At 48.8% G+C, this 12,383-nt stretch overlaps 1 protein-coding gene across 2 annotated transcripts in view; it reads left to right on the top strand.

Annotated features, from left to right (window-relative positions):
• Positions 1–12,383, top strand: part of LOC137632633 (uncharacterized) — a 49,740-nt gene that overhangs the window by 19,276 nt on the left and 18,081 nt on the right. The gene's annotated exons all lie outside the window — the stretch shown is intronic.

Here is a 12,383-nt window from a genome sequence, read left to right as displayed (position 1 = left end):
GGCTTATAGCATCTTGCTTTTCCAACTAGGGTTGTAGCTTGGCTAGTAATAGTAGTAATAATAATAATACTGGTTTAGGTCTTTTGATAAAGATATTTATTCTTTCCCTACTTAATGATTGTTTGATTTGTTTATCATATTTGAGGACTAATTAGGACGGAGTCAAAGAAAACTATTGATATTGATAAGCAAAGTACATATAAATAACACAGTGAATTTAGCAAGTATGAAAGTATAACACGAGCCGCGTAAGTAGCACATGTAGGCTTTGTACACTTATGTAGGCTTAGTTACTCTGGTAGTGAGTTGATGACTTTTCCATGTGAAAGTAAGGGAATACAGTGAGATTAGAGTAATGAACTAGACTTTAATCGATCACCGGATATAGGAAGCGATGGTTCCAACGTAGTGCCCGACCATTCAGAAAATTACAAATTACTTTTTGAAATTTGCTATGCCTTATTTGGATAGGGATGAATAGCACAATTGAAAGACTTGAGGTAAGTTGTATTTTACTAGTTTTACAAATCAAAGCCTGTTAAGAAAAATTTCTGCCCTCAACCACCCTCACAGTTTTGACCTTGAAGGTCAAAAGTGGCCTTACTGTATCACAATGTATGTTTCAATGATGGTTTCTAGGTTTTGCTGAAGATATACATTATACATTTCACTTTAACTACCAGTGTACAGTACTCAATTGCATATGAACGTAAATAATCGCAAAATTTTTATTTTAAATATTTAACTTAGCCGGTGAATATATAATAGCTGACGTCTCCGGCGGCTCGACAGAAAAACACAAAAACTCGCGAGCGATCGCTATGAAGGTTGCGGGTGTGCCCACCAGCGCCAACTATCGGCCAGATACCGCATATACATGTAAACAGCTCCAGTTCTTCTCTGTCGGTCTGATCGACAAGTTGATTCCATTACTCGCTGTTAACCTGGAGTTTTTCAACAGTCTTGGTGAAGTACTTCTTTTTGGTTTGAGCTTTCGCAGTGCAGGTGTTTTATCTTCAACTTAAACTCTTGAACTCTTTTTTGGATAGATTTAATTGTTGATGACTTTGGATTGTTTTTGGACTTTCTTTGATTTTTCAAAATGGCTGACCCTTCTCCAATTCCTAAATTTCGTAAATGTAATGCTAGGGATTGTAACAAACGTCTTCCAAAGGCCTCTCTCGACCCACATATTGTGTGTTCTAATTGTCGGGGTAAAACCTGTCAATTAGGAGATCGGTGTGATGAGTGCGTGGTTCTTTCGGAATTCGATTGGCTTGAGTTTGACAAGTATTCTCGTAAGCTAGAGAGAGATAGGGTGAGGAGAAGTTCCTCTAGATCGTTAGAATTTTCCTCCTCCCATGCCCCTGAACCTAATCCTTCCCCAGTAGTAGTTGTGCCTGAACCCTCTACTAGCACTCATGAACCATCAATGCGGGATATGTTACGTGCCATTCAAGCTTTGGGCGAGAGAGTTGAATCGTTAGCTACGGACCGTAATCAACTCATGGCGGATGTAAAAGAGTTAAAGTGTAAGAGTGCCACAATAGAAAATCGTGGGGATAAAGTGATTAGTGCGCAAAGTGTTATCAGTGTTGCGACCGAGGGTTCGTCTGTTCGTGCCTGTCGTTCGCCTAGTCCGAGACCTCTTGCAAGCTCCCATGCCCCAGGGAGAAGTAATGTCGTAGGACTTATGGGTTCGAGAGGCTTTAACCAACGAACAGACGTTCCCTCTATGGTTTCGGGCGTATCTCGTCAAAACCGCTCCTAACATAAGACGAGCGAGACGATTTTCTCCTCGTCATCCGAAGGCTTCTCGCGTAAGAAACCGTGGAGCAAGGTTTCGAGGCCCTTAATGCGAAAGTCAGTCCCTTCAGGACAGGTCCAGCATCCTGGTTGTAGCCATTGGGACAGCTCTGACCCTGTGCAGTCATCGGAAGACTGCTCTCCGCCTAAACAGAAGCGTAACACAGGCTCCGAGAGTCTTAGTGTAGGCAATGTTTTGCAGTCACAGAAGTTACCCTCGTCTCGAACCGCACCCGCTCCCGTTGATCCTAAATGGGTTGTACTGCAAGATATGCAGAATAAGCTTGCCTCTCTTATGGAGGACTATACTGCTGAGCAGGTTCACGATGATCCTCGCAGTTTAGCTGATCGAGATCCTGGCCGTCAGCCGCCCAAACGAGCCTTTGCTCGTCCTGTTGACGTTGACGTTACAAAGTCACGTCAATCACGTGTCGTAGAGCCTCACTCGATGCAGTCCCGTGTTGACTTTCAGCCGCTTGTGGACGTTCAGCCGCTTGTGGACGTTCAGCCGCTGCCGCATGCTCCTGTTGACGTTCAGGACGTTCGCCAACCAGCGAAGTTGACTTGTTTTGACGTTGAGCGTCAAGCACCGCAGTCAAGAGTTGTTTTGACTGCTCAGTCTAGGCAGTCAAAGCAGTCTCGAGTTGACGTCGAGCGTCCTCCCGCTCCTGTTGTTGTTGCTAGTCAGTCCGTTAAGCAGTTACATGACGTAGCGTCCTGGACTGCTACTGATGCTCCTGTGCGTGTGGACTCTGCTTGTCAAGCATTGCCACCAAGGCAGGTCTCTCCTTTGCTTGAGACTCATCAGTTGTCGGACGAGGCTCCTTCAGATGAGGACGTTGCTGATCCTCATCCTGATGATAATCCTTCAGATGTTGATGAACCTAAGGCTGTTCAGCCTTCGATGGATTTTAAGATCATGATGATTTTCAAGGATCTTTTTCCAAATCATTTTGTTTCTGTTGCTCCTCGTTCGCCTCCGTCTGAGTTTGCTCTAGGCTTAGCTGCTACCAAGCCTGCCTTTACTAAGCTAGTGCTTTCTCGCTCTTCTAAGAGGGCTTTACGTCTTTTAGGCGACTGGTTGGATACTAGGAGGAGTTTGGGGAAGACGGCCTTTGCCTTCCCACCTTCTAACCTTGCTTCTAGATCGAGCGTCTGGTATGACACGGGAGAAGTTCTGGGCTTGGGAGTCCCTGCCTCTGCCCAGGGTGACTTCTCAAGCCTCGTAGACTCTCCCCGTCGCCTGGCCATGAGACGCTCGAAGATTTGTTGGTCCTCCTCGGACCTTGACCATCTACTTAAAGGCGTATACAGGGCCTTTGAAGTGTTTAACTTTCTTGATTGGTCTTTAGGAGCATTAAGTAGGAAGATCTCGTCTGCCGACCAAGATGTATCCTTACTTATCATGTCCTGTATGGCCAAAGCCATCAGAGATGGCTCCAATGAGCTCGCCTCCACCTTTACGTCGGGAGTCTTGAAGAAGAGAGAAACCCTTTGCTCTTTCCTTTCAGCAGGAGTTACTCCCTGTCAGAAATCGGAACTGCTCTTTGCTCCCTTATCAGGTGCTTTGTTTCCACAACAGCTGGTTAAGGATATAGCTGCTTCGCTCGTGCAGAAGGACACTCATGACCTGATGGCGTCCTCTGCATGCAAAGGGGCTCCTTCTTCATCCTTTGCTGTGAGACCCAGGATAGAGACTCCTGCGTCTAGATTTATCCCGCCCTTTCGTGGCAGAGCTCCCAGCAGGGGAGGCTCTCGTGCCGAGGGAAAGAGAGGAGCCAAGTCCTCCCGTGGCAGAGTCTGACTGCCCACAGCCTCAGACAGTGGTAGGGGCCAGATTGAACAGCTTCTGGCAGGCCTGGGAGAAGAGGGGTGCAGACCAAGAGTCTGTTCTGTTGCTCAAAGGGGGGTACAAAATACCGTTTGTACGCAAACCTCCTCTAGTAACAACTCCCATAGACCTCTCTCCCAGGTACCGAGAGGAGTCAAAGAGACAAGCCCTAAATCAAGAAGTGTCTCTGTTGCTAGAGAAGGGAGCGGTGGTGAAAGTCTCGGACCTTCAATCACCGGGGTTTTACAACCGTCTCTTCCTAGTACCAAAGCATACAGGAGGTTGGAGGCCGGTGCTAGACGTCAGTGCGCTCAACGTTTTTGTTACGAAAACAAAATTCACGATGGAGACCACGAAGTCCGTCTTAGCAGCGGTCAGAGAGGGAGACTGGATGGTCTCTCTCGACCTAAGAGATGCGTACTTCCACATTCCTATACACCCGGATTCCCAACCGTTTCTGAGGTTTGTCTACAGGAATGTGGTTTACCAGTTTCGAGCCCTGTGCTTTGGCCTCAGTCCTGCTCCTCTCGTGTTTACAAGGCTCATGAGGAATGTGGCAAAATTCCTTCATCTTTCGGGGATCCGAGCCTCCCTGTACTTGGACGACTGGCTTCTCAGAGCTTCGTCCAGTCATCGCTGTCTGCAGGATCTACATTGGACGTTGGGTCTGGCCAAGGAGTTGGGACTTTTGGTCAACTTAGAAAAGTCCCAACTGATCCCATCCCAGACTATTCTATATTTGGGGATGGAGATTCGCAGTCCAGTTTTTCGGGCTTTTCCGTCTGCCACCCGAATAGAACAAGCCCTGCTCAAAGTCCAACTAATGCTGAAAAGAGAACGGTGTTCAGTCAGGAGTTGGATGAGTCTCGTAGGGACTCTCTCATCCCTGGAGCAGTTTGTCTCGCTAGGGAGACTACACCTTCGGCCTCTCCAGTTCCATTTAGCCTCTCACTGGAACAAGGACAAGACTTTAGAGACGGTATCAATCCCAGTCTCCGAACCAGTAAAAGCATGCCTGAAATGGTGGGACAGCAATATCAGTCTGAGAGAGGGCCTGTCCCTAGCAGTCAAGAACCCAAACCACGTGTTGTTCTCAGACGCGTCGGATTTGGGTTGGGGTGCGACCCTGGACGGTCGGGAATGCTCGGGTCTGTGGACCTCAGTTCAGAAGAGCATGCACATCAACGGCAAGGAGCTATTAGCAGTCCACTTGGCCTTGATGAAATTCGAAAGCATTCTTCGAAACAAAGTGGTAGAGGTCAACTCAGACAACACCACAGCTTTGGCGTACATCTCCAAGCAAGGAGGCACTCACTCCCACACGCTGTACGTGATCGCAAGGGACCTTCTCATATGGTCAAAAGATCGAGGCATCTCCCTGTTGACGAGATTCATCCAGGGGGACTTGAACGTCTTGGCAGACTGTCTCAGTCGGAGGGGTCAGGTGATACCCACGGAATGGACCCTCCACAAGGACGTGTGCAAGAGTCTTTGGGAGACTTGGGGTCAACCCACCATAGACCTCTTTGCCACCTCGTTGACCAAAAGGTTACCGATCTATTGCTCACCAGTCCCAGATCCAGAGGCGATCCACATAGACGCGTTTCTACTGGACTGGTCTCACCTTGACTTATATGCATTCCCACCATTCAAGATAGTCAACAAGGTACTGCAGAAGTTTGCCTCTCACGAAGGGACAAGGTTGACGTTGGTTGCTCCCCTCTGGCCCGCGAGAGAGTGGTTCACCGAGGTACTTCAATGGCTGGTAGACATTCCAAGGAGTCTTCCTCTAAGGGTAGATCTCTTACGTCAGCCCCACGTAAAGAATGTTCATCAAAGCCTCCCCGCGCTTCGTCTGACTGCCTTCAGACTATCGAGAGACTCTCAAGAGCTCGAGGCTTTTCGAAGGAGGCAGCCAGTGCGATTGCGAGAGCTAGGAGAGCTTCTACCATCAGAGTATACCAGTCGAAGTGGGAAGTCTTTCGAGACTGGTGCAAGTCAGCATCTGTGTCCTCTTCCAGTACCTCTGTAGCTCAAATCGCAGATTTTCTTTTACATCTGAGAAATGTTCGCTCCCTCTCAGCACCCACTATTAAGGGCTACAGGAGCATGTTGGCTTCGGTCTTTAGACATAGAGGCTTAGATCTTTCCAACAATAAAGATCTCCAAGATCTCCTTAAGTCTTTTGAGACCTCTAAGGTACGTTGTATGGCAACTCCTGGATGGAACTTAGACGTGGTCCTAAGGTTCCTGATGTCAGACAGGTTTGAGCCATTACATTCAGCCTCCCTGAAGGATCTCACCCTCAAGACGCTTTTCCTAGTGTGCTTGGCTTCGGCTAAAAGGGTCAGTGAAATTCATGCCTTCAGTAAGAACATCGGCTTTTCCACAGAGAAAGCCACATGTTCACTTCAACTTGGTTTCCTAGCCAAAAATGAACTGCCTTCTCGTCCTTGGCCTAAGTCTTTTGATATACCTTGCCTATCAGAGATCGTAGGCAACGAACTTGAAAGAGTACTGTGTCCAGTTAGAGCTCTTAAGTTCTACTTAGCTCGTACTAAGTCCTTACAAGGTGGTTCTGAGGCCTTATGGTGCTCAGTTAAGAAACCATCTTTACCTATGTCAAAGAATGCTTTGTCATATTTTATCAGATTTTTAATTCGAGAGGCTCATTCTCACTTGAATGAAAAAGACCGATGCTTGCTTAAAGTTAAGACGCACGAAGTAAGAGCTATAGCAACTTCCGTGGCCTTTAAGCAAAATAGATCTCTGCAAAGTATTATGGACGCAACCTTTTGGAGAAGCAAGTCTGTATTCGCGTCATTTTACTTAAAAGATGTCCAGACTCTTTATGAGGACTGCTACACACTGGGTCCATTCGTTGCAGCGAGTGCAGTAGTGGGTGAGGGTTCTACCACTACATTCCCTTAATTCCAATATCCTTTTAATCTGTCTCTTGAAATGTTTTTAATCTTGTTTTTGGGTTGTACGGAAGGCTAAGAAGCCTTTCGCATCCTGATTGATTTGGCGGGTGGTCAAATGTCATTTCTTGAGAGCGCCCAGATTAGGGGTTTGATGAGGTCCTGTTGTATGGGTTGCCGCCCTTGATACTTCAGCTCCTGGGAGTCTTTCAGCATCCTAAGAGGATGGCTGGGCTTCGTGAGGAAGACAGACTAACAAGGCAGAGTAATCGTCTAAGTCAACTTCCTTACCAGGTACCTATATATATTTGGGTTTTGTTATGATATAACTGTCAAAAACTCTAAGCATATACGCTGTAAACTTAATTAACTCTGGTCTCTACCCACCACCATGGGTGTGAATCAGCTATTATATATTCACCGGCTAAGTTAAATATTTAAAAATGATATTTTGATTATAAAATAAATTTTCAATATTAAACTTACCCGGTGATCATATAGCTGTCAGCTCTGCTGCCCAACAGAAAAACCTAAGGACGAAATACGCCAGCGATCGCTATACAGGTGGGGGTGTACATCAACAGCGCCATCTGTCGAGCAGGTACTCAAGTACTCCATGTCAACACAGAACCAATTTTCTCTCTGTCGTGCCACCGGCAAGACCTACTAAATACGCTGTTGTTTTCTGGATTGATTTTCACGTTATTTGGTGAGGTATTCATTTCTGGTTATTAGCTATGGCTGTGCAGAAGTTATCTTCAATACTTCCTTGCATTCTTTTATTGAATTTTGGATTATTTGTTGACGACTTGGATAGATTTTGAATTCCCCCCTTTGACTAATTCAAGATGTCTGACCCTTCTCAAGTCCCCAAGTACAGGAAGTGTAGCGCTAGGGACTGTTCAAGGCGTCTTCCGAAGGCCTCTATCGATCCGCACACCATTTGTTCCAATTGTAGGGGTAAAGCCTGTCAAGTGGAAGATCGATGTGAGGAATGCGTTGGGCTTTCGGAATTCGATTTTCAAGAATTCCTGAAATATGCACGTAGGCTAGAGAAGGATAGAATCAGGAGGAGTTCGTCTCGCTCAGTAGATTTTTCCTCTCCCCATGCCCCACAACCTATTCCTTCCCCTGTAGTGGTTGCACCCGACCCCCCTGCTAGCTCTCTTCAACCTTCGATGGCAGATATGATGCGTGCCATCCAGGCTCTGGGTGAGAGAGTCGAGTCATTGGCGAATGACCGCAATCAACTCATGGCTGACGTCAGGGAGTTGAAAGGTAAGAGTGCAGTGGGAAGTGAAGTGAGTGTTTGTGCAGTGAAGAGTGTCAGTGTTACGCATGAGGGTGCGTCTGTTCGTGCCTGTCGTCCTCCCAGTCCGGGACCTCTTGCAAGCTCCCAAGCCCAGGGGAGAAGCAATGTCGTACGACCAAAGGGTTCGACAGGCTTTAATCAGCGGACAGACGTTCCCTCCGTGGTTTCGGACGTATCTTGCCTAGATCGTCCCACCCACAAGAAGACGAGTGAGCCCGTTCATTCCTCGTCTGCGGAAGAGGTTTCACGCCAGAAACGATGGACCAAGGTCTCACGGCCTCTTAAACGCAAGGTCCCTTCCGAGCAAGTCCAACGGCCCAGGTGTAGCCACAGGGTCAGTTTGGACTCGCTGCAGTCCTCCGACGACTGCACACCTCCTAAGAGAGGCAAAGTGGTACCGCAACAGGCAGTAACTCCGTCTGTTGCCGCACCAGCTGCTGTAGACCCTAAGTGGTCTTTGCTACAGTCTATGCAGACTCAGTTAGCTTCCTTTATGCAGGAGTATCGTGCGGAGAAGGTTGACGCTGCACCCGTTAGCCTACAACCTACCACGGTTGTGCGCCCAGCAGACGCTGAGGCTGCCTGCTCCCTCACTCCAGCTGTGAGAGCTCCTCCACCCATGCGCAGTCGACCCTGCCAGACGCATGTTGACGTTCACCGACGCACGGAACCCTCCGTTGCCGTTCGTGTGCTACCACAACAACAGGAGGGTGGAGTTAAGCTGCCGTGTTTTGACGCGGTGCGTCAGCCTCCGCAACCCACGGTGGTCTCCGCTATGCGTCCCCACTCAGCTATGGTTGTTGCCAGTTCTCAGACTGACCAACAGTTGCATGACATTGGGTCCAGTGCAGTCACGCATGCACCCGTGCTGCCGGACTCAGCCGTCCAGCTTTTACCTACTCCTTTGCCGCTTCCTCCTCAACATTCAGACGATGGACTCTCTGATGATGACGAAGCTGCACATCTTGACGACCAACACTCGGACATCGAGGAACCCAAGACCACGCCTCCCTCCTTAGACTTTAGGAAAGTGCTTGCGCTGTTCAAGGATTTATATCCGGATCAGTTTGTGTCTGCAGCACCACGCTCGCCTCCCTCTGAGTTCGCTTTAGGCATGCAGTCAGCAGCACCTGCCTTTACGAAGCTCGTACTCGCGCGCTCGTCCAAGAGAGCTTTAAGGGTACTGGGAGAGTGGTTGCAGTCCAAAAAGCAACTTGGGAAGACAACCTTCATGTTTCCCCCGGCCAAGCTTGCTTCCAGATCTAGCGTCTGGTATGCCACGGGAGAAGTTCTCGGCTTGAGAGTTCCTGCCTCTGCCCAGGGCGACTTCTCAAGTCTGGTAGACTCTCCCCGCAGGCTGGCTATGAGACGCTCCAAGGTTTGCTGGACTCCTTCGGATATGGACCATCTTATGAAAGGAGTTTTCCGTGCATTCGAAGTCTTTAACTTCTTGGACTGGTGTTTGGGAGCGTTGAGCAGGAAGACCTCCCCTTCTGATAAGGAAACTTCCATGCTCATTATGTCCTGCATGGACAAAGCCATTCGGGATGGTTCTAGTGAGCTTGCGGCTTCTTTCGTGTCCGGGGTCCTCAAGAAGCGGGATCACCTTTGCTCCTTCTTGTCTGCTGGAGTCACCCCATGTCAAAAGTCGGAACTTATGTTTGCTCCGCTCTCGAAGTGTCTCTTCCCTGAAGAGTTGATCAAGGAGATTGCCGCCTCCTTGATCCAGAAAGACACTCATGACCTGGTGGCGTCATCCGCACGCAAAGCCACCCCTTTGCCATCCGTGCCTAGACCCAGGATGGACACTCCAGCGTCAAGGTTCATTCCGCCCTTTCGTGGCAGAGCCTCCAGCAGAGGAGGTGCTCGTGCCGAAAGTCAACGTGGGAGCAAGAAGAAGGGTTCCAAGTCCTCTAGAGGCAGAGTCTGACTGCCACCTTCTTCAGACAGCAGTGGGAGCCAGGCTCAAGAACTACTGGCAGGCCTGGGAGAACAAGGGCGCAGACGCACAGTCTGTGAAGTTACTCAGAGAGGGGTACAGGATTCCATTCTTGCGCAAGCCCCCTCTAGCAACAACTCCCATCGACCTCTCTCCCAGGTACAGAGAGGAGGACAAGAGGCTAGCTTTACAGCAAGAGGTGTCTCTCTTACTTCAAAAGGGAGCGGTAGTCATAGTCCGGGACCATCAATCCCCGGGCTTCTACAACCGTCTCTTCTTAGTGGCGAAGAAGACAGGAGGGTGGAGACCGGTGCTAGACGTCAGTGCTCTAAATGTCTTTGTCACAAAGCAGACGTTCACCATGGAGACGACAAAGTCGGTTCTAGCATCGGTCAGGAAGGAAGACTGGATGGTCTCGTTAGACCTAAAGGACGCTTACTTTCACGTCCCCATCCACCCAGATTCCCAACCTTTTCTAAGGTTCGTTTTCGGGAAGGTTGTATACCAGTTCCAAGCCCTGTGCTTTGGCCTAAGCACGGCACCTCTAGTTTTTACCAAACTGATGAGGAATATTGCCAAATTCCTGCATTTAGCAGACCTCAGAGCCTCCCTCTATTTGGACGACTGGCTTTTAAGAGCTGCGTCAAGTCGTCGCTGTCTGGAGAATCTAAAATGGACTCTGGATCTGACCGAGGAATTGGGTCTCCTGGTCAATATGGAAAAGTCCCAACTCGTCCCATCCCAAACTATAGTATACCTAGGAATGGAGATTCAGAGTCAAGCTTTTCGGGCTTTTCCGTCGGCCCCCAGAATCAGTCAAGCCCAAGAATGCATCCAGAACATGCTGAAGAAGGACCGATGTTCAGTCAGACAGTGGATGAGTCTGATAGGGACGCTTTCATCACTGGACCAGTTCATCGCGTTAGGGAGACTCCACCTCCGTCCCCTTCAATTTCACCTAGCTGTTCACTGGAGAAAGAACAAGACGCTAGAAGCGGTCTCGGTTCCTATTTCCGAGAAGATGAAGTCTTCACTGACTTGGTGGAAGAACAACATTCTCCTCAGGGAGGGTCTGCCACTGGCTGTTCAGACCCCCGACCACCTTCTCTTCTCGGACGCATCGGACACGGGCTGGGGTGCGCCATTGGACGGTCGGGAATGCTCGGGCACGTGGAATACGGATCAAAGAACGTTGCACATCAACTGTAAGGAGCTACTGGCAGTTCATCTGGCCTTGAGAAGCTTCAAGTCCCTCCTTCTAGGCAAGGTGGTGGAGGTGAACTCCGACAACATCACAGCCTTGGCGTACATCTCCAAGCAAGGAGGGACTCATTCGATGACGTTGTACGAGATCGCAAGGGACCTCCTCACCTGGTCAAGAGATCGAAACATATCCCTAGTAACGAGGTTCATTCAAGGCGACATGAATGTCATGGCAGACCGCCTCAGCCGGAAGGGTCAAATCATCCCAACAGAGTGGACCCTTCACAAGAATGTATGCAACAGACTATGGGCCTTGTGGGGTCAGCCTACCACAGATCTGTTCGCAACCTCGATGACCAAGAGGCTCCCAATTTATTGCTCACCGATTCCGGACCCAGCAGCAGTTCACATAGATGCCTTTCTTCTGGATTGGTCCCATCTAGACCTTTATGCGTTCCCCCCGTTCAAGATTGTCAACAGAGTACTGCAGAAGTTCGCCTCTCACGAAGGGACAAGGTTGACGTTGGTTGCTCCCCTCTGGCCCGCGAGAGAATGGTTCACCGAGGTACTGCAATGGCTAGTAGACGTTCCCAGAACACTTCCTCTAAGAGTGGACCTTCTGCGTCAGCCGCATGTAAAGAAGGTACACCCAAGCCTCCACGCTCTTCGTCTGACTGCCTTCAGACTATCGAAAGACTCTCGAGAGCTAGAGGCTTTTCGAAGGAGGCAGCCAGAGTGGGAAGTCTTCCGAAGCTGGTGCAAGTCGAAATCAGTATCCTCAACCAGTACCTCTGTAACTCAGATAGCTGACTTCCTTTTATACCTAAGGAAGGAAAGATCCCTTTCAGCTCCCACGATCAAGGGTTACAGAAGCATGTTGGCAGCAGTCTTCCGTCACAGAGGCTTAGATCTTTCCAACAACAAAGATCTACAGGACCTCCTTAAGTCTTTTGAGACCTCGAAGGAGCGTCGGTTGGCCACACCAGGTTGGAACTTAGACGTGGTACTAAGATTCCTTATGTCAGCAAGGTTCGAACCACTTCAATCAGCCTCTTTTAAAGATCTCACTTTGAAAACTCTTTTCCTCGTCTGCTTAGCAACAGCTAAAAGAGTCAGTGAGATACACGCCTTCAGCAGGAACATTGGATTTACATCTGAAACGGCTACATGTTCCTTACAGCTTGGTTTTTTAGCCAAAAACGAACTTCCTTCTCGTCCTTGGCCCAAATCGTTCGATATTCCAAGCCTTGCTAATTTGGTTGGAAATGAACAAGAAAGAGTACTATGCCCTGTAAGAGCTCTTAAGTACTATTTGAGACGTACTAAACCATTACGTGGACAGTCAGAAGCTTTATGGTGCGCCATTAAGAA

This window comes from Palaemon carinicauda, chromosome 41, assembly GCF_036898095.1.
Source record: "Palaemon carinicauda isolate YSFRI2023 chromosome 41, ASM3689809v2, whole genome shotgun sequence".
Taxonomy (NCBI): Eukaryota; Metazoa; Arthropoda; class Malacostraca; order Decapoda; family Palaemonidae; genus Palaemon; species Palaemon carinicauda.
This window is presented reverse-complemented; position numbering and strand designations above follow the sequence as displayed.